This window comes from Protopterus annectens, chromosome 9.part0 (assembly GCF_019279795.1).
Source record: "Protopterus annectens isolate FY-2018-M chromosome 9.part0, PAN1.0, whole genome shotgun sequence".
NCBI lineage: Eukaryota > Metazoa > Chordata > Ceratodontiformes > Protopteridae > Protopterus > Protopterus annectens.
The window spans coordinates 318,062,032-318,085,168 of NC_056743.1; the positions used below are offsets into that span (position 1 = coordinate 318,062,032).

The window sequence follows — 23,137 nt, forward strand, 5'->3', positions numbered from 1 at the left end:
TACGATGCATCTTTGCTAATTATAGGTCTGAAGACTCCTTTGATTAAAGACTAATGATCAACTTGCAGTTTTTTCTGATTTCTCCACTTAATAGGCTTGACTTCTAGTCTTGGGAAGTAGTGTGAAGTCCCTTGAGTTAATTTCCAAGTAGAGCTAGTGTTGGAGGTGCCATCTTTGTGTCCTAGGAACACCCCCACACACACTTTCCTTTTAATTTGTAAAATTAGCAGTCCCACTGTAAACCACCAGTGTTGTGCTGTTCAGGCATCCTGAGGAAGACTATTGTGTGACTTTTGTCCCAGCATGGATGGCAGAGATTGTATCATTTGCCACCTTTGCTAAATGTTGGAGTCTAAGACTTTGGGCGGGTTGGGCAATAAGAGTTTTTTTCCTCTGCAACATTAGAAATTGGAAGCCTTAATATTTCTGTCACCTCTTTCAGTTGGAATCCCCTCTAGCTGACTAGGCTCTGAAGATGAGTAAGCTGCCTGACTGTGGAGAAAATAAATCTTTGGTGAAAACATTTATGACAGCTTTTCCAGTTGTCCACTGATTTTAAGTTTTTCATTCTTTGTTGAGAGTTGCAGCTTTTAGTTATGCTTGCTTCTGCTCCAGATAATGTATCTTTGTTGTGGAGGAGCTACAGCAGCCTGTCTTTGACTTTACCAGGGATAAGTTGTTCTAGTGCAGACTTCTGAAAACATTATTGAAGGTCTTTAGTCAAAAGATGCTTGCACTGACCAGTCCAGAGGGGTGTGCATGATGCTCAACCACAAAGGTCAGGCTGCCTTGCCCTTTTTGCTATCCCTTGGTAGTGTTAAAAGATTACCTGGCACCCAGAAGCTCTGGCAGTAATCACACACTTCTGAGATGTTCATGAAAAAGCAGGGAGAGATCCACTGTTACCTTTCGTACACATCAGTGGTGATAGCATAAGACAGCCTCTTGCCCAGACCTTCATTTTCAAACATCCTGTTTCTCATCAAACCTGAACACTGTAACAGACCGGCTCTGAGGCAAGCAATCATAAGTGGAGTCTGGAACCAATGGGCTCCTTTACACCTTCCCATTAATACCTGTAATCCCCACAGTGTTACAGAAAGTAAACCTGGATAGAGTAAGACCCATAGTTCTATATATGCCAAGGCTGCCATGGTTCTTTGTTAGATTAAATGACCAGAGTGGAAAAGTGAAAGTCCTACATTCTATGCTGTGCTAACACGAGAAAAGAGGGGTCATTGATGCACCACAGCTAAAAGACCCTGAACCTATTATCTTGGATGGGTTTATTAGTCTTACCTCCAAGGCCAGTATCTCACAGGCGGTGCTGTACTTCCAGCAAAAGACAGTGAGGCTTAGCTCTAGAAGATCATAACTGACAAAATGGAAGAGATGATGTGATGTCTTATCTCACCTTCATTCTTTACTGGTTGGGTTTGGAACTGATCCTCTGTTTCGACTCAGCCTAATACAAAGCTCCAGTTCTTCCGACTAGCTCGTGGCCAAACCCTATCCTATGATGCTCTAGGAAAGTTCCCCATATCTTGTTTGCCGCTAAACAAGATTGGGTGCTTCCATTCTGGCTAAGTGAACATTTTCTTTCCTTATTTTTTGAATAACGGTAATTTATTAATACGTATAGGGTTTTCTAGTGTTTATTACGTTGGTTTGAGTTTAGTTAGTGTGTTCGCTCTGTTGGTTGTGTGCTGTTGGCCGTCATGTCTTCCTCTAGGCCTTTTTTCCCTTCCCTATCCCAGCTAAAGTTTATACCTTTCTAAGCCCCTTTTTAGTTACCTTATTCAAGCTTGTTTAAGTTAGAGGGCTTGTAAATTGAAGGTGCTTGTTCCCTCCCTTTGCCTGGTAAGCTCGTTTAAGTTAGAGGACTACCACTGGTCTGTTTAACTTAGAGGGCCTTCCCCCTCCCTTCTGTATTTCCTCTTTATATTAGGCAGATTTATTTAATTTAGAGAACTGTCTTTTTTCTCTCTGGTTAATTGTAGTGCTAGTTGATTGTTGTGGTTACAAAAAATAAATAAAATTGGTACACATATTTGTTCTCTTAGTGTGTAGACTAGTATAATTGTTGTTGGTATTGTAGGCAAAATGTCCAGGGATCCAAAGGAAACTAAACCCTCTGGGCTCAAGAAGTGTAACCAGAAGATGTCATTGACAGATGGTCACACTGTGTGTACTGCCTTGGTGCAGTCCGTTTACAGGAATTGTGCGCCATTTACCATTCATTCAGTCACATAGTGTTGCTTGAGAAGAAAAATAAGCTGATACTGAGAGGTTAAAGTCCCCCTTCCCAGAGGCAATTGAGGAAGGTCAGGGTACGTCCAAGTCACCAAAATCCCCATCTTCCAGATTTGAGAAAGCGGGGAAAAAGGTCATCTACTGCTAGTGCTCATTCAGAGCAGACAAAAAAAAAATTAGCGAAGAGAGTCATCCTCAGACCCGAAGTCTGCCGGGCCCGAAAAACCTTCTTTCTCTGCTCCTCCTGTGGTTTTGGTGCTGATGGAATTTCGTTTACGGAGCCAGTCCCCAGAATTGGAGCCAGTTTCTCCAACTTTGAGATCATCCTTACTTCAGCCTGTTAGATCTACTACTCCCTCCTCTCGATCCTCCAGGAGCCTTTCTTGATGGCGATGTGGATCGTGTGGTGTAGACACTTTTAAGGACACCGTCGATGGCCAAACTGTTGTCTGCTCCAACCCAGAGGGATTTGGAACCAGCCAAGACTACCCCTCCTCCATCTATCCCTCCTGAAATCTGATCTGGGACCTCTGAACCAGAGTCTCTGGAGCTGATTGTAGTGGAACCATCAGACCTGCGACCTACACCAGGATCTTCGAGCCTGACTACCACTCCGACATCCTCAGTTCCGTCTGAACTCAAGTCTAGGAGCCAACTCTCTCTCCGGTCGGGTCCAGGGAGAAGAGTCAGATCGGATGGTTGTTAGATCCGAACTTGCCAGTTAAGGCCTCGGCATGGGTGAGCTCAGCTCCTACATCTGCTTTGGAGCCAACCCCCATGGTTCCAGGGATGCCTTCTGGTTCTCCAGAATTGGGGGCTTCCTCGGATCAGGGGCGGAGAGCCTTCGAGGTGATGAGAGTGTTGTCTCCAAAGGTAACTCCACTCTCAGCTGCAGACATTCTTGCCCCAAAGGCACCGGTATCTGTCTCGACATCACTGCAGCCACACAGACGTGGAGACCCTAAGCCTCAGAATGCCCCATTGGGTGAACCCCTCTCTTCTGAAACGTTTCCAGAATACCCTTCTGAAGAGGTCCCGTAGAAGAGACTATGCAAGAAGAAGCATTTAGACTCCCCAGAGGAGTCCGTCACATCTGATACAGACCTTGATGAGTCAGAAGGGTCGCCACGGTCGCGTTCTGAGGATGTCTCCTTCGCAGACATCCTGGAGATTCTTAAGCAGAGGCGGCTGAAAGTCCATCACCCTTCTGAGGAGGAGTCTGTATACCTGAAGGCTTTTGGGCCTCGCCCTTACACCACTTAGGTGTTTCCTCCTTTCAAGGAATGCATGGACCTAGTTTGCCAAAAGCCATGGGAGTCTTCAGATTCAGTAGACCCTGTTCCCTGGAGGCCAGACAAATTCATTACTTCCCCCATGGATACACGGATAAGACTTTTCTCTCAGAAAGTGTTCCAGTAGATGCTATGGTGGTGGAGGCAGCCACCAAGAAGAAACTTTCGGAGACGTCCTCATCAGTCTGTCCGCCAAACAGAGTCTTGTATGATGGACAGATATGGAAAGCGCATGTTTTCTTAAGCAACTTTTGCACTCAGATCGCTGAATTATCTCACTCACTTTACTGGACTTCAGAGGGATCTCCTGAAAGAGCTAAGAGATGCCTTCCAAGTTTCAGTGGCTGAAGGGGTTTCAGAGAAGGTCTTCTCTCAGCTCTCCACCTTAAATTCAGTGGTCAACCCCTCCATGAGACTCATTTTATATGCAGCAGTTGGACCGGGTTCAGGAATTTCCCTAAGGAGGCATTCCTTGATATGCTTGTGTGACTTTGCAGAGCCCTTTAAATCTTCTTGTATCAATGTTCCTTTCAATGGCTCATCCTTGTTCAGGCCAAATGTTAAAGCCACTAACCAGGTTTGAACAAGAAGGAAGAACTGTCTCTGCCGTAGGAGTCCATTTTTCCTTACCTACCAGACCTTATCCTAAGGCTCAGAAGGGAGGAAAAATGTGGTTCTAAAAATCCCAGAGAGCTTTCAAGGACGCACATGGTGATTCTTCCCCAGGGGCAGAGGGGGAAGCAGGAACAGAAGATGCTGGCTGCACAGCAGAGGGGGTCCACAAAATCAGGGCAATGACAGAGAATCTTTCCTTGGTAAGCCCTTTCAGTGCTCCTAAAAGGATGCCTGCCTGTCCATCTCTAGAGGCAGTCTGGGTTCGCTTATCTTTGTACCCAGAAGCCTGGCTAAAATTAAAAAACAAATGGGTACAAAGTATTGCATCCAGAGGTTACTCCATACCCTTTTCTTTCCCCATTCCAAACATAAAAAAAAATCCTGGATGCTCCCACCCAGTCAAGGGGAACAGGCAACCTTAGAAATACAAAAGTTGCTAGAAAAAGAGTAATCCAGACAATCCCCACAGACCAAATAGGATCTGGAACTTACTCAAGATTCTTTTTAGTTCCAAGGAAAACAGGAGACTTGAGACCCATACTGGATCTCAGGAGACTAAACAAATTAGGAAGAAAGTTGAAGTTCTGGATGGTAACACTGCAGTCAATACTTTGTTTTCTGGGACAAGATGATTGGATGTGTGCTATAGACCTCCAGGATGTGTATTACCACATAAAGATAGACAGGCGATCCATTCGGCTGGGAGCCAGCCACTACCAGTTTTGAGCTCTGCCCTTTGGTCTCACTGCAGTCCCCAGAGTGATCACCAAGTGTATGTCAGTAGTCACGGCTCACTTGAGATGCCTAGGATTCCGAGTGTTTCCATACCTAGATAACTGGCTCCCAACCACCACCACTGAGCATCTCCTAAACAAAGCGAGAGACACCACTTTACACCTCTGGTCTCACCTGGGAATCACAATAAACTATGAGAAATCTGCTTTGTTACCATCTCAGCATATTGTCTTTATAGGGGTAGATCTATGCAAAAAAAATATGATGCAAAACTCTCCTCTGAAAGGGTTCAAGTCTTACAATCTCAAGTCCTAAACCTTATTTCTAAAAGAGAAGTGCAGGCTAGAACAATCCTCAAAGTACTGGGAACCATGGCAGCTACAATTACTCAGATTCCGTTGGCATGCCTGCACATGAGAATACTTCAGTGGCTACTATTCACTCAGTGTTCCATGCAGGAATTACCCATGTCCCACCAAATTTTGATAATGAAATCTTGCAAGAAAGACCTTCGATGGTGGCTTTACTCCACTCATGTAACATTAGGTCATCCCTTTCTCCCCTCACAACCCTTAGCCACAGTGACCACAGGCAATTCCCAGATGGGGTGGGAGGGCATTATCTGGAAAGGACAGTTCAAGGCACTTGGCAGGACCATGAGGCCCATTTGCACATCAGTGTTCTAGAGATGAGAGTGTTGCTGTTAGCATTGCAAGCATTCCAGGAGACTCTTCCGCTAGGATCTATTGCAATACAGACAGACAACATGTCAAGTTGTATGGTACATAAATAACAGGAACCAGATCTTACCCCCTTTGTCAGGAGGCCTCGAGAGTATGGTACTGGGCATCCTCCTCCCAACACTTTGATAGCAATGCACATCCCAGGGAAATCCAGTGTAGTTGCAGACAGTCTCAGCAGAGCGATTCTGATGCCTCATGAGTGGTCCCTAAAACAGAAAGCGGAAGATAACTTCCGCAAGTGGGGCCAGCCTTGCTGCAACCTTTTTGCCAAGTCCATCAATGCCAAATGCAGCAGCTACTTTGCCCTGATTCCCCCCTCTGGGGGAATCACCAAGGGATGCACTAGTTCAAAATTGGCCCTTGGGGTCTCCTGTACGCCTTTCCTCCTTTTCCCTTGATTCCAAAGGTCCTTCAGAAAGCCAGTCTCTTGGGAAGTAACTTAATACTTCTCGTCCATACTGGCCTCATCAAATCTGGTTCCCCTTCCTGGGCCTCATCTTCAGGAGGAGCCGTGGATTCTGGACCCAGTTGCAGACCTCTTGACCCATGCATCAGGGACACTCCACCCCTCCCTCCATACTCTCAAGTTGACAGCTTTACTACTCCATTTCCAACCATAGCCAGGATTCCTAACCTTTCCACGTCAGTAAAGCATATTTTGATGTCGTCCATAAAGCTTCAACAAGGAGGTTGTATGAAAGCTAATGGAAAAGATTCTCTTTATGGGCCTTGGATAACCACATTGACCCCTTCTCTGCCCCAGTAGCTTCTATTCTTGAATTTCTGGCCAAACTGTTTAATGAAGGGGCAGCTGCAGCTACTATTCCAGTCCAGCTGGCTGCCATATCTAATTTTCATTTGGGAAAATTAAGCCCTAACGTCATGTTACGCAGACTTTGCAAGGCTTTTCTGAAAGGTGCTCTTCTTTTGAGACCACCAGTTAAAGCCCCTCCAACCTCCATGGGTATTGAGTTTTATTTTGTCTTGTTTGATCCCCCCCCCCCCCTTTCAAGCTGGCATCATCCTTTAACCTCAAGTATCTTACTTGGAAAACCGTTCTGTTGATAGCTGTTACCTCTGCAAGAAGAGTTTCAGAGCTGCAAGCACTGTCCATAAAGTCCCCCTATATGCTTTTCCATAAAGACAGGGTATCGCTACGAACTAACCCATCCTTCATACCCAAAGTATGTTCAGAGTTTAACCTCAGTCGGTCCATAGAATTACATGTTTTTTTTTCCCTAATTATGGCAACAAAGCAGAATATATGCTCCACCAACTGGATGTACATAGGCAGTTGCATTTCTACTTCCACAGAACAAGGGATTTCAGAAAATCAGACCAGTTATTTGTATCTTTCTCAGACTCAAAAAAGGGTGTTCCTATGTCAAAAGTCACACTTTCATAGTGGCTTTCAGATTGTATTACCTTTATTTACCCGTCAAAAAAACAGACGTTTCTCATAAAGTGAAAGGTCATTCTACTAGAGCCATTGCAACATCTTCTGCCTTTAGAGCAAGATTACCTAGTGACACCATTTGCGGTGCAGCGACATGGACAAAGCCGCATACCTTTATCACTCATTACAAAGTGGATTTGGCCTCCAGGAACAGGGCCTCCTTTGGGTCCTCTGTTCTGAAGAATATCCTCCTGAGCCACCTGAGAAAGATGGTGCTAGGGACGCTGTCCCAACCAGTAAAGAATGAATGCGAGATAGGACAACATCACATAAAGAAGTTATGTACTCGCCATAACATTCCATGTGTGTTGTCCATCTCCCCTTCATTCTTACATTCTACCCTCCTGCCCCCAACCTTTTGTTCCTGGAGGACCGAGCTGGTAAAAATTAACTTTTAATGTCCTTGACCTTCTTCATTACTCTTATCACTTATTCAGTGACCTTTAACTTATCTGCAAACAAGATCTGGGGAACTTTCCTAGAGCATCATGGGATAGGGTTTAGCCATGAGCTAGTTCGAAGACCTCGAGCTTTGCATTAGGCCGAGTCGGAACCGAGGATCGTTTCCAAACCCAACCAGTAAAGAATGAAGGCGAGATGTACAACACACATGGAATATTATGGTGAGTACATAACTTCTTTTTTCTAGTGTTGTAAGCCTATCAGCATCTTTCCCAGCAGTGCCACTCTGCAAAAGGCATGGAATACTGTGCAGACCTGTTTGTCAATGGCATGCCTTATATCTTCATCAGAGTGTATTTTGTGCCTTTGTAACTTTCCCACCTCATGGATCTTCCCTGACAGCTTACTATATGGTGAAGAGTTTACTTTAAAGAGGGGTCTTGCACTTAAAACTACTACAAAAACCTATACTTCCTCCTTACGACATCAGTTTTGCTTTGTAAGAATTAACTATTCCTCCCTTTGAGCTCCACAGTGGCACTTCAGTATTTTTTCTGGAAAACCTTATTTTTAGTGGCTGTACTGTAGCCAGTAGAGCTAGAAGCACTGATGTGGAGAAAACTGTACATGATCTACAGAGGCATTTGTGAGCCTTTGAACTAATCCTTTCTTCATGCCAAAAGTGGCATCTGAGCTGGCATGGAAGAGAGAGGAAAAGATCTTAATATCTAGTTAGCCGCAGGCAGCCAAGATTTTAAGTAGCAAGGGCAGTCTTGGCAGTTATTTGACTCTCTTATGCTTGGCTTATCATAAAGCATATGGCTAGCAGCCTGCAACATCTTGTATTATCAGAGCCGTTTGAATCTAATTAGGGCTTTTGTACAAGGACAATAGAAACAGCAGTTTTCTTTATAAATGTATTAGTTCTAGAGTATTTTTAGGAAGCCACATTATGGTGCACACTTTTCTGGACATTCTAAGCTGGATCTTCGTTCAGTGAGCAGGACTGACTTTGCCAAAGCTGTACTGTATTATCCGTTAGAATCTTCTCTCCATGAGTGTAGCTGTCCCTTCAATACTGTTGATGTGGTTGAGTAATTGTAATTATGTAGCAGGAGTGGCTCCTATAATGAATGTAATGCTACTGTGCAAGTATACTTAACATAGTCATACATGTTTGAGTCCCTAAGACAGTATAGCTTACTGTCTCCTTTTTCTGAAGATCGTCTGCACTAAACCTGATAAGGGCAGGGAGCTATAGGAAACAGGGCATTCAGAATACTCTAAGTTCAATAAACCACTGTGCAGGGCACCTTAGGGGACATCCTCCATATCCATAATTAAACCCACTCCAGAAGCCCTGGTGGTATGGGGGAATCTTATCTTTTGTGGCCCTAAAGGCTTTACATTCCAAAGACAAGGGATAGTTATGTCTGCCCTAGACCAGACTTAGTACCCATCCATCCAGAAAAAGAACTAAAAACGGTGCAGGCTGCTCTTCCATTTTAGTCCCACTTCAGTTGATGTCCTGAGCTGTAGAGACGCTACCTGCTATCTGTGGGCATCCTGAAGCCCAGAAAGTCAGACCAAAAGGTGGACATCTGTTTTTGGCTAATTCCCATGGTTATAAAATTGTATTACAGCAGTGATGATACTTGAGCATCTGCACTGATAGTGAGTATACTGACACAAATCTGGTTTTCCTCATCTCGATCCCTTTTGCCGACTTTATTTCAGCTTGTGTATTTTCTGCCTTCACTTTTTTTGCTTGCCTCATTGTCCTGTGCCATGATGAACACTCCACTCACTCCCTTTGCCTCCTTGTATCCCTTGAGATTTTCTTAATTTCTAGTACCACCTTGCGTATGCCTTGCAGACATGCTGTGAACTAGAATCATTTCAATATTACTAGTGTTTCTTTGCCTTTCATCTGCCTTCAGAGGTTTTCACCAATGTTTTGGCCATAGTGACAGAATCTTTGCAGGGTAGAAATCTTCTGTATCCCTTGTCTAGATAACTGATTCCTAGTGGCCCCATCAAAGAGGTCATAGAGCTCCTTTTCCTATGTTTGTGTCACCATAAACAATTAGAATTCTTTTTGATCAGACTTCAGAAGATTCCTTTCTTTTGGACAGAGTTGTAACACTTATTTATTGCTAATAGTTCCTTTCTAAGGAAAGGGTGCAGGAGACCTGGCTTATGCATCTTGAGTGTAAGTGAAGTAACAAAAGTGTGCCAAGGCTTGCCTATGGCTTTATCACCTTGTTGGATTCATGGCAGCCACTGTCTTCACAGTGCTTTTTGCCTACCATAAGATATCAGTCACTGAAGTCACCATACTGCCATGGACCTTCTTTTTCTTGTGGTGTTGGATCCGTTTCAGTGGACATAGACATGATAAACCTTTCGCAACCCTGTCAGTGGAAGTTTTCCTTCTTTGCTATCAAGGAGATTATAGGTTGTGATGACAGTTACTTATTAGTATGTTAAGGAGCCATTTGGTGTTCTTACTAGTACAAGACAAGTGTAACCCTGTGAAAACAAGGGTTACTTGTTATTTTAAGTGCTCTACATATGGATCACTGCTGCAGTAGGCTTAGCTGTATGTGGGTTGTAGTCTGCTAGGGATATAACAGACTTCCGTTATTTTCTGTTTTCCTAACATTGTCCTTTTTAAGGGATTTAGCCTCCCTCTCTCTGTTTTTAGTTTACTCAGCTTGAGCTAACAGTTTGGGGGTGTGGAAGGTGTCCTGAAAGCTGGGCACCTGTTAAATTCTTAGCAAGATGTAACCCATAGGTGCATAGGTAGATACTGGGCTATCTGCCCGAAGGCATATATTAGCCCAGCCACGTTGTGCGGTATTCACCGCCCCTTTGTTTAGTTCTCTAGGCCCTTGATCTAGCAGCTAGTACCCTTGGCCCCTATCTAGTAGAGCTGTTTGTATGATCCCTGGTGTGAACTTTGTTACCCATCCACTCGTCAAGGTTCCTCTTGAAGAGTGATAGTGAGGGGCTCTGTCTTAAGTAGATCGGGACCTTGTTCCATAGCAAGGGAAGTCTCTGCGAAGGGAATCTATTCCTCCAGCATGTTCTATTCATTGTTGTGCTGAGGTTTATATCCCTAGAGCGTGTAGCTCGAGTGGATTTGGTTTTGCTAAGATGGAGCATGTTCAACAATTCTGGGTTGGACATGGCTCTGTATGTTAGACAGAGATCGCCTCTGAGAAGGCGGTATGCAACAGAGAAAAGCCTTAGTTTTTTCAATCGTGCTGCATAGGGCAACTGTTTGAGGCCAGTAATCCTCTTAGTGAGGTACCTCTGTGGTCTCTCCAGCTGCTGGAGATGCCTAGCCATTTACATTCCAGTTGGTGCATTGTACTCCATAATGGGTCTGATAAGGGAAGAGTAGAGGGGCACCACTACATCCTTAGATCTTGATGCGAACCCTTTCGTGATCAGATGGGTCACATAGAAGGATTTTCTAACCACCTTGGCAACATGGTTATCAAAGGAAAGCTGACTATCTACTTGGGTCCCTGGATCCCTTATTACTACTTCAGATTTCAGGGGGTTACCTCCTATGTGGTAGTTCGCAGGTACTCTGTTTTTTCCAAAGGGGATTACTACGCATTTTTTAGCATTAAGCTTGAGACCATGGCTTTCACACCATGCATCAGTCTCGTTAAGGCCCTTCTGGAGGATATCCATGTCGGCTGGAGACTCTTTTATAGCACCCAGTTTGCAGTCGTCCGCAAACTTGGTCAGCCACAGCCCTTCAGTGCTTGCCTGTACTTCTGAGAAATATATGCCAAACAGGAGGGGCCCCAGGACAGAGCCCTGAGGCACACCGCTGGTTACTGGTCTGGATTCGGACATAGATCCCGCTACTCTTACTTTGTGGGATCTGTCGGAGAGCCAGTTTGCGATCCATCTTGTGACGCAAGGGTTTATGCCCAGGTTGGTGAGTTTATCAATAATACCCGAATGGGGAATGGTGTCAAATGCTTTAGCAATGTCAAGGTAAGCTGTGTATACCTCCTTTCCCTTATCTATAGCCTGAGTAACTGTCTCAAAGAAGTCCACCAGGTTCAGGAGGCATGATCTGCCCTTGACGAAGCCGAAATGTGTGGGGTGAAGTGTTTGGAGGTTCCCAATCTCTCCATTTGAGTTCCATAATGATTCGCTCCATTGCCTTACAGATCAGACTGGTCAGGCTTATTGGTCGGTAGCTCCCAGGGTCGGTTGTGGGCCCACCCTTGTGCAGCGGAACCACTGTTGCTGTGCGCCATTCTATGGGCACATATCCTGCCAAGAGGCTGAGACTGAACAGGGTATTCAGATGCGGGGTTAATTCATTTTGGAGCTCACATATGACACAGCCTGGGACACCATCTGGTCCCATGGAGGCAGTGTTTTTAGCTTTAGATAGAGCCTTATTAACCAACGTATCAGTAATAATTGGAGTTACACAATCCCCGGGAATAGTAATAGGCCCTGTAGGTGGTGTGGGAGGGGAGAAATTTGCACTGAATCTGTCAGCCAAGATGTTGGCAATGTCAGTGGGGTCAGTGTATTTTGTTCCATTTTGTACTAGCTCAGAACAGATCTGAGCGTTGCCATTTAGGTTTTTGACGTAACCATAGAAGGCCTTATGCTTATCCTTGGCAACTTTCTTTTTGAAATTGGCTTTAGTTGACTTGATGAGGGCCCTCAGTTTCTTGCTAAAGCTGATCAGGGAAGATTTTTCTACTTGAGATTTGGCCTTTTTTTGTGCAAGTCTCCTCCATATAGCTAGGACCACTTCAGCATTGATCACTCATACTTCTGTTTTGATTGTTTACTTGCACAACAGACTGCAGATCTTTAATTTTCAGACAGCAGAAATATCTGTTATTACAGACCTGTTTATTCAAGGGAATGTTTTGTCAAAACCTCTTGTGTGTGCCCCAGGGTTGTGCCGTCTTAGAGCATGTTATAGTAAGTAAGGCACTTCAGGGGGCAAAGCCTCCTACATGTAGAGTATGGGGAAGGCTTGCCCTCAGCTTCATCCAGGATAACATTTAAAATAAAATATCCTTAAACAACCATGCTATACAATGGTTTCATTCGTATCTTAGTGGAAGACAGCAGGCTGTCATTTGGCAGGACAAACTCTCCACCCTTTTCCCCATTACCCATGGTGTCCCTCAAGGCTACATATTAGGTCCCCTTCTTCTCTCTCTCTTTATCAATCACCTCCACACTGTAATCCCAGATGCAGCCTATATACAATATGACGACTCCACCTTGATCTGCTCAGCCTCTACCCCCTACAGATCTCCTTAATTTAACCCAGAAAACCTTTAATACAGTGGAAAACTGGATCTCTAATCAACAGCTGATATTAAAACCCTAATAAAACAAAGCTATTGCTCTTCTCCCCTACTCGCAGATTCTCTCAACCTTTGTTTACTATAACATCTAACAATGGGACCATAATCTCACCAGATATGTATACCAAACTCCTGGGTGTTATAATAGACAACAACCTCAAATATGATATGCATGTAAACCAAATTGTTAAAGCCGTTAATAAAAAACTTGGCTCCGTATACAAAAACAAACCTTTTTTCACCCCTCTAGCTAGGACTGCCATTGCCCGTACCCATCTGCTTTCACTCTACTCTATGCCTCACCAATACTCACTAACTTGAACAAAACTGATCTCAGCAAACTCTCTTGCTGCTACAATCAAATTGCCAGGTTTGCCACAGGAACTCCCTACAAGGACACACCATTGTCAAAACCTACACCTCTTAGGTTGGCTAGAATTCCCCAGGCTAATTCAGTTTTATCAACTTACTGTAGCATTCATGGTTATTAACCATCCAGAAAAAACACCCTCCCTTAAAAACATTATCCATCCCTAAAAAAACGCTAGGCCTCTTAGTTCCCCTACAAAACATTTGGTTCAATCTGTTAAAGCTAACAACATATCTGGAGAATATTTGTTTACAAATTCAGTGGGCAAAACCTGGAATTTGCTCCCATCTAACCTTACTCTGAACCCCTCCCTTAATCAGTTAAAAAAAAAAATCTAACCCAGTATTTTAAAACTCACTGGTTATGTCCTTGCTCTAACCCTGACTAAAGCCTCATCTACTTACATATCCCTGCAATTTCTTATTCATAGCAACTAACCTCTTACACTAAAAGGATTAAAAAGAGAAACTGTAATTTCTTTGCAGATACTCTGTATATAAGCTGCACCTATAGGTTTGATAAGAGAAACTGTAACATACATGTATATATTTCTGTGTGTGAACTGTATTCTTCATAAACTTGAAATGTGAGACTGTAACTTGTATGTTAATACAATATGTTTGTGCATATACTGTAACTTGCTTATCTTTATCTGTTTATAAGTTTGGAGCATTTCTCCCCAGGCCTCCGCTGAAAATGGACATGTATCTAGTCAGACTATTCCTGTTGACAAATGTAAAATAAATAAATTTAGTAATATTTTTATTGGCAACTTTTGACAAAATGGTCCCTTGAATAAACAGGACTTGTGTAATCATACCATAATCAAATTACCCATTGCTTAATATAGTCAGAAGGCCACTCCATCAGTGTTCATGGTTTGAATCCCTCCACTGCAACCATTTGTGTCACTGCAACTTCACCATCATTAAGTAGGCATTATTGTCTGGGCTGTGACTTGATGAGTTAGGCCTCTTTTGTCATGTCAGTGCTTCATAACCTGGACTTCTGATCGCCATCTGTATGGTCCAAACTCCCTTGGAGGTTATGTGATGCTTGTGGTTCTCTTCAGTTCATATCTCCACTGTAAGGAACCCTTCAAAATAAGTTTAGGAACTCTGCAAGCACTCAGTTGATATTCAAGAAGGCCCTTATGTTGTGGGTATTCCTGTTCTGTTACCCCTATGTTTAGACAGCCCTTGCACCTCTCTTGCTGGTGAATACCCAGTAAACATTACATGTTTATAATTTTATATCCTTGTTTATTGATTGATTGATGTTCACATGGAGCCTGCTCCATTTTTTAGAGGGACAATTAAGGGAAAATAGATGCTGCCATGCTTTATAGGCAGCATGTTATATCTTGGAATGATGTCCTCCTGTATCACTTTGCAGTGTTCTTCACTAAAGGGATCACCTGAGAAGGGTAGCCCAGTGTCTGTCCAGTATGCCAAAGCCTTTGGATTTTAAGGACGCCGTACTTCACATGTATGCTTCCTTCTCATGGTGTAGGGATTAAAGGTGATACACAGACATATATACATACTCCAGAACTTCATTTCCTCCAGTCCGAAAGCCATCTTCGATCATCGGTCTGACTGGTCCTTTGTGCTGGTTACCAAGCCGTTTTCAGATAAGTGCCCCAGGGGGGTTTCTTTTTATCTAATTTTTCTTTTGGTTTGCAAGTTTACATGTCATCCAGAAAGGAAAAATGTCAGTGTGGGAGACAGTTTCCCCATAAAGCAGTGTCGTTTTTTGCTTGGGTGCTTCTCACTACCATACTAAGTGCTTGACTTGTCAAGCATTTGTCCCTAAGACCCTTCATAGTCATCTCTTGTCTTTGTCTATCTACCTGGAGAACCAACATCTTAAGTTGTTGACGCAGGATGCTGGGGTGGAATTGTGTGTCCCGATGGTCAGCTGTCTGCCAGGATGACCAAAAGAATTGGTACTGCCTCCCCTGGATGACTCTCTCGAAGCTGGTGAAAGCCCGGTGGATCGTCCATTTGTCAGATTCTTGTCCCATGACTGTTTTGGAGGCCAGTATGGATCCAGCTTCTTGCACGCTCTGGGAGGCTCTGCAGACATCTGTTATGGATGTTGAGGGGGAACCTTGGCTGATCATATCTGAGGGACCAAGGGTCATTCCACAGATTCTTGTTCAGGAGGAGATTTTCACTACATTATTTGAATGTCTGCAAGGGTCCAAATGCCCTAAGATCTTTAGTGCTGATGTCCCTGTGAAGAAGAAGCAGAAAACTAAGCACATCTCCCCTGCTTCCAAAGATCCCCAGTGTGAATGGCAGGATTTTACACATGAGTTGTTTAATGCACCTAAGGCCTTGAAGCCTCCCCAAGGAGTTTCTGTCCCTGCTCCCCCTTGGTTTCTACTTCACTTAAGAGGCCTAAGGAACAGGACTGTTCTTATGAAGACTTAGGGGGAAGAGTCCTTAGCATACTCCTCTCATATTCCTTCTCCATTGGAATTTGGATCTGAGGAGGAAGATTCCTTTAGCCCAGATTCTCTCTTTGAGGAACTCTCTTTGGGGGTACTGTCCCTCGTATGATGGAATTCTTTAAATGGGAGTGTTTTCAGGTTTGTGACCTCCAGAAAAGGTATTGTGAACTCCAGATGAAATCCCCTAAGCCCTCTGCTGTTCCTCTGGTCCTTGTTGCCTGCTGGACACTTTCAGCATCTTATCATGCTCCTGATTTCCAACCCAGCCCCAAAAAAGCCTGACTGGTTTTATAAGGTGCTTGATGCATGTAAGTTTGTTTACAAATGTCCCTCTGCTAACTTCTCCATTGTGTCCATCTCCTCTGACAAATGTTCTAACCTCTTGCCTTCTACAAAATTGCTTCCTTCTGACAATCCAGTAGGACCATGGAATAACTGGACAAAAGGTTCTGTACTGCTGCTAACCTGGCCTTTCGAACTATTAATTATCAAACCCATGTGACTAGCTATGTCTTAGCACTTCTTTCTCAGACTGTTTGAGTTTTCTGACTCTGAGGGGAAGGTTTTGGCCCTTTTCTTTGTTGGGCTCCTCTTCCAAGTGGCTTGCCATTGTATTAAATGTAGTTATGATGTAGCTGATGCTTCTTCTAGAGCTGCTGCTTTTAGTTCTGTGTTGAGGCATTACTCTTGGCTTCACCTCCAGCCTTTGCGTGATATTAAGGCTGAATTGTTGGATGATAAAAGCTGCTGAGCTTTTTAAGTTCCTCCAAGACAAAGGCAAGGCCTTGGCAGGAACTGAAGCATATTTTTGTTAAGTCTATTCCTAAATTTCATAGGAATTATCCCGCTAAGCCTGCTTGTGTTCATAGACAGCCATGCCCTCCTCTCAAAGTTAAGAAGAGTTCTAGACGAGCTCTTCCTGCTATGTCTCCTAAGACTTTTATTGTTCAGAAACCTATTTTTCCAGATAAGCCTGGTTCTGTCTTACTACCTGCTTCCTTCCTAAGTCAGTTCCCTTTATCTTTTCCTGTCCCTTCCCAGTTGGTTAAGGATCACTCAGGATTCTTGGGTTCTATGCATCATCCAACATGTATACTTCATGGTGTGGAAATCCCTTCCTCCTTTACTAGGCGTTTCCCAACCTCCTCAGGAACCGCTGTCTTTCTTTACGGATGTGCTTCAAGGCCTTGTCTGAAGGAGGGGGAAGGATTTTATTCCAGAATGTTTTAGGTTCCTAGGAAAGAGGGTACCTGGAGGCCCATTCTGGACCTTTCTCATCTCAAAACTTCCTTTCGGATCCTGTCCCTCTAGACTCTGCTTCCTCTATTTCTTCCTCAGGCTTTCCTGGTCTCTCTGGATGTCAAGGATGCTTATCTTCACACCCCTATTCGTCTGTGTTTCAGGAACTATTTGCACTTCTCTGTTTCTTCCTTGCATTTTCAGTTCTCTGCTTTGCCATTCGGCTTCTCTACTGCCCCAAGGGTTTTCAACAAATGCTTTGCTCCTGTGATTGCTTTTTGCAAGATGAGGGATTCATGACTCTTTCCTTATGTGGACAACCTACACATTCAAGCTTCGTCCACAGAGACCTTGCTTCTCACCTTTACTATACTATTTGTCTCTTGCAAAACCTATGGTTTATGATACATTTTCAGAAATCCTTCCTGACTTCTCAGGATTGTGTTTTTCTCAGTTGCAGGCTCTAGATGATTCTTATGCTGGCTTCCCTACCACCACACAAGGCTTTTGCTCTAATTGCCTTTTTTCATTCCTTTCTTCTTCTTCTGGTCTCAGATACTGCCAGAGAGTTTCTAAGGGCTCTGAGATTTGTGGTTTCCACCATTCCTATGCTACCTTTAGACAGAATCCATATGAGGAAGGTACAGTGGTTCCTAAAGTCAGTATGGTTCAAACACTGTCATCCTTTGGACTTTCTAGTCCCTCTTCCATGCCTCAAGCTAGAGCTTCACTGGTGGATTTGTCAGCTGACTTTCAACCCAGGGCTTCCATTTCAATCCCCTCTCGAACTTTTTTCGTATGCCTCAGATGTGGGGTGGGGTGCTTCTTTTGGCCCTCTCAAGGTTCAGGATCTTTGGCACACACATCAGAGAGCAGACCATGTAAACATCCAGGAAATGAGAGCTGTTCTTGCTCTTTAGGCCTGTCATACTTTTTTTCTTCCAGGGCCTTTCAAAATCTTTACAGACAATACCACAGTGATGTGGTACATCATCAAACAAGGGAGGAAACAGTCGTACCTTCTGTACAGACTAGCTCTTCAGGTTTGAGATCTAGCTGTCCAATATGACATGACTTTTCAGGCTGTTTATATTCCTTCAGAACAGGACATTGTGGCAGACTCTCCGAGCAGGTCCATAACACAGGCGCACGAGTGGCTGCTTCTCAGGCATGTGTTTCTGGACATTGTCAGCCAGTGGGGGGTACTCCTTGGGTAGATCTTTTTGCATGTGCTCTGAACAGACAACTTCCTCTTTTTTGCACCAGAGTCCTGAGTCCTCTGGCTTGGAAGGTGGACGGCCCTGTCTTTTTCTTGGAAGGGGATGTTTCTGTATGCCTTCCCTCCCCTTCCTGTTATACCAAGGGTCATGCTCACAATAGTGCAGTACTCCCCAAAATCTTGCTGGTGACTTCCTTTTGACCCAGACAGCATTGGTTCCCTCTTCTGCACCTAGCCAAGGGCAGTCACCGCAAGTTACTTCACAGGGTGGACCTACTCACACAAGATAAGGGGACTCTCATCCATCTTCACTTGTCCATTCTTCCATCCTTACTTGTCCACTCTTCAAGTGGCACTATGGGTGATATGGTTTTGATCCCTTTTAGGCACCTTTTTTCTGAGGACAGGCTTCAGGTTCTGCATGAGGCCAGGAAGCTCACTACCAGGAAATCCTATATGTCCAAATGGAAGATTTTCTGTCTGGTACATTGCTCATAATCAGGATCCACTTTCTGTGGAAATTACTCTGGTTCTCTCTTGCTTGTGTGAATGGCTTCATGCTGGGTTGGTGTATTCTTCAGTTAAAGGTCACCTGTCAGCTGTTTCTGCTTGTCTGCATTTGACTCCTCCTTTGGCCTCTAGTTTTTTGAGGTCAAGCAATTTCTTAAAGACATCCTTCATATTAGGTCCTCCAGGAAACCTATTCCTCTTTCCTGGGACCTTAATTTTGTTCTTGAAAAATTGACTCAGGCTTCTTTTGTGTCTGCAGTTTCTGCTTTCTTGCAGCATTGTACATGGAAGATTGTTCTTCTTTTGGCTCTTGCTTCAGCTAAGAGGGTATCTGAGCTTCAGGCTATTATGGCTGTCCCTACTTTTTTAGTTTTTCATAGGGACAAGATGTCTGTTTGTACTAATCCTTCTTTTATGACTAAGTTGGTTAATGAATTGTCTCTTAGAATATTAATCTGTCCCCTTTGTTTCTTTCTCCACAGTCTGCTAGTGAGAAGGTTCTTCACACCTTGGATTTGCATAGACAGCTCATATTATTTGGATAAGACTAAGATCATTCACAAGTCTGAGGAAATTTTTATTTCTTTTCATCCTACGTCTCTAGTTTTGGTTATTTCTAAGCAAACCATTTCTTCAAAGATCTTGAAGGTCTTTTCTTTTTGTGACTCCTTTCATGGGAAGAGCATTTCTGCTTCTGTAAAGGCTCATTCTGACAGGGCTGTGGCTTCCTGTGGTGCTTTTTTCAAAGACTTGGATACCACTTCCATCATTGAGGCTAGTACTTAGTCCTCTGTCCATACCTTTACCTAGCATTACAAATTGGATGTTGTTTCTAGAGCAAGAGCTGGCTTTGCCAGAGCTATCCTACATTGTTTTCTGGAACAACTTCTGGGCCTTCCTCCTCCCAAGTTTCCTCTTGAGCTTTTGTGCTCTCCCTTTAGTGAAGAATACTGCAAGTGATATGGAAGGACATTAGTACAGTTGTGTTAAATTTTACCATAACAGTAGATGTCCTCTTCACTGTTGCAGTATTCGCTTCCTCCCTCCGCCCCCTTTTTCTCTTCTTTTTCCTTCTGGATGCTCATGTTCCTCCTCTCCTTGAACCGTTAATGACCTTCCATTCACTGATTGCAATGTTCCTTACATTAAGGATTCCCTGCCCTTGGGTAACCCGATGTTCGGCCAGTATACAAAAGCTTACTATTGCTTTAAGGTATACCAAATGTCACATACATGCTCCTCATGTAGCATAGGGCATAAAGGTGATGTCCGGACGTACCATCCTCAGAGCTACTTTGCTGCCAGTCTGAAAGCATCTCTCGATCATTGGTCTGAAAGCCTACGTCTTTACTGCCAGTTTGAACACTTCTTTCGTTGACTCGATTGAACGCCCAAGTCTTGTTTGCTGGTACCAAGCCGTTGCAGATAAGTACCCAGTTGGGGTTCTGTTTTTTTCTTGGCTTTTTTGTTGCTTTTCTGTGTTAATGTCTTCCAGAAAGGGTAAATGCCAGTGTTTGAGATAGATTCCCCATAAAGACTGCTGTGAGAAGTGCTTATTTTGCTTATGAGCCTCTCACGACCATAAAACCTGTTCCATTTCTCAGGCTTTCGTACCAAAGACACTGTGTACTTTCTTTCCCTTGCTTTGTATCTTGAGAAACAGTGCCATAAGCTTCTTGCTTAAGGGTACCATGGAAGGAACATCCCACCCGAGGGCCAGTCATTAGGGAAAAAAAAGGATCTGATGCTATCCGTGTCGTTATTCATAACAGATGGGTCTTTGACCTCTGATCTGAGCTGATAATTATTAGACAGATCCAGAGCTCTAGCTCTTTCCTTTCTTACAATTCCTTGCTGCCTTGTACTCCTCAGATCTCGTTTGCAGTGGAAACGCTCTGACGTGATTCTAGATGCTCTAGCTCTAAGGCAGATAAGTGACTTCTTTTTGGGGTTATTTGTTGTTCTTTATTCATTTTTAGGCTTTATTTGTAGTGCTTGTGTTTTGGAGTAGTTCGTTTTTTCATCTGTGGGATTCCCACCCTTTTCCCCCCGTGGGTCCTTTTCCCTCTTAGTTAGGTAAAAAAAAATAGTAGTAGTAGTGTAAAATATTTTTTCCTGGGTTTAGCTCTCCTTTCATTTGTTACAGTTGGGTAGTGTGTGTGTGTGTGTGTGCGTCTGATTTAACATGGCTGACAAACCCTCTGGCTTCAAGAGATGCTCCTCGTGCGGTCGGAAGATGCATTATTCTGATTTGCAAGAGGAGTGTCTTTATTGCTTAGGAGAGCCTCACCTGGAGGTTGAATGCACCATTAGTGCCGCATTCAACCCCAGGGCCCTCATGGAGCGACGCAATGAACTGCTCTTGAAGGGCTTGGCTTGGGGTGGTCCCTTGCCCTCGACCTCCCCCTCCAAGCCTTCTCAGGGCCTAAGAGGAGGTCCCCTCTTTCCTTGGGGGTGGGGGGGCTCCTCCTCTTCGTCTCATTAAAAAAAAGCTGAGGATCTCAGATTGCAGATCCCCTGGTCTGAGCCCAGCCTCACTGGCTATGGATCCAGGTTCCACTGTTCCAAGATCCTCAGATCCATCTCTCAATTCCAAGAATTCCTCACAGTGGAGGTCTTCAGATCTGAGTGGATGCAAGCCGTCCCTGGATCTGACCAACTTTGTGGATCCATGGAATGCTCCCTTTAAGTCTATGGATCCTACCAGATCACTGGATCCGATAGACCTGCTGGATCCGATAATTGTCAGCTCCCCACCTAAACAGTCAAATCTGGTTAGTAGGAGCAGATTCCATTCCTGGCTCCACAGGGCTTCAGGATCCAAGGCTGGATCTCCTGCTAGCTCGGGTCATTCCTCAGTTTTCCTCTAGGTCCTTCCTTCAGACAATTTAAATTGAATTGGGCTTGCTTCTGTCCCCTGCCCTTCAGGTTAGGGGGTATTCTCTATCGACAGGGCTCCACTCTCCTCTTCCAATCCATCAGGGTTTGGAATGTCAAGACCTGGGAAATTCCAAGGGGCCCATGGGATTGGGTATTCTGCCTTTCTCTACTCTGGATCCCCGGCTAGCTCTGTTCTGCAACCCTCGATCAGGGTGTGCCTCTCCCTGAGAGGTCGGTGTGGGATTCCCTGGGGGTGGGTTCAGGAGCAGAGCTTTTGGACCATTCCCTTCCCCTGGGGGCTTCTGCACTGGACAGCTTGAGGATGATATTGTCAGGGGTCGTCCATGCTGTGTCGGTGTCCCTTCCCCCTGCCTAAGTGGCTCCGCTTATGAGGGAGGGGTGAGGTGGTTCATCCAGCCTATCAGCCTTCTGGGAGGTAGAGAGGACCCTCTCCAGCCTGGCAGCTTCCTCTCTTCCTTCTGTGTCCCCCCTTCTCCAGTTTGGGTACTGAGACCTCATCATCCATCCAGGGTCAGCCCTCCCGAGGACACCTTCAGACAGGCTCTGTCCCACTTGGGGTTACCTCTCTCTTTTGAGTCTTCGCCTGAACCCACCAGGGAGGAACATTCTTGGAAGAGTTTGTGCAAGAGGAGGCACTTGGTCTCCCCAAGAGAGTCCCTCACTGAGGACATGGACTTCGAGGAGGGAGACAGGTCCCCCAGACTCCTGTCCGAAGAGGTTTCCTTCGAGGACATCCTCGAGGTTCTTCAGCAGAGAGGTGAGTGATGTTCTTTGTGTTTCACTTTTGCAGTCATCACATTTGGGTTATTCCTGCCAGGGTAGCCCTCAGCCGGCCTGAATACCATAGGCTTAGTATGTCTGCGTCCGTTGCTGTCACTTCAAGACTGACGTCCGGTCGTCAGTAGTGTAAAGTAAGACAGCTGACGCCATTACATCAGTCTTTCTTGCCATGGAGCCCAAAGCAGAAGCAGTTTGCACGAGTGCCGGTCGGCCGCTACCTGAGTTTCGTCTACTGAATTAAAGTTGAAGTCTTCTAAAGCTAAGTACCCCGTTGGGGATTCTTTTGTCTTGCACTAAACGATGTCAGAAAAAGTAAATTTTTCCTCACCTGTGGAAAACAAATAACACACCGAGACTTTCATTCTTACTGCGTCACTTATTTAGGCCCAGACCACAACGTCCCCCATTCTCGCTTCTGTGTTTTGTTCAACGCCAGAAGTATTCGTCGTCGGGCCCTTATTGTAGCTAGATATTTTCGCTTACAGTCCTTGAATTCTGATATGGCTTCAGTAAGCCATATGACAGCAGATCTAAAAACATAAAGATAAAGACAGAGACAGACTGCACAGGTCCAAACCTACTGACAACACTTCCGTTAAGCTGGTCAGTTCTCTGGTCCTCAGTGAGGTGCTTTCCCAGCCCCTGATGCCTGCTTCTGTGGATTCACAGGCCACTACCAAGACCCTTTCGGAGTCCGGTATGCTGCAGAACTCTTCTTCGACTAAGGATCCTGCAGTCGTCTCTACCTTGGATGGGTCCAGAGCCGCTGACCAGGCACTGACTTCTGATGAA

At 44.6% G+C, this 23,137-nt stretch overlaps 1 protein-coding gene across 1 annotated transcript in view; it reads left to right on the forward strand.

Moving 5' to 3' along the window:
• Positions 1 to 23,137, forward strand: part of ANKFY1 (ankyrin repeat and FYVE domain containing 1) — a 1,799,901-nt gene that overhangs the window by 1,478,611 nt on the left and 298,153 nt on the right. The window lies entirely within an intron of this gene.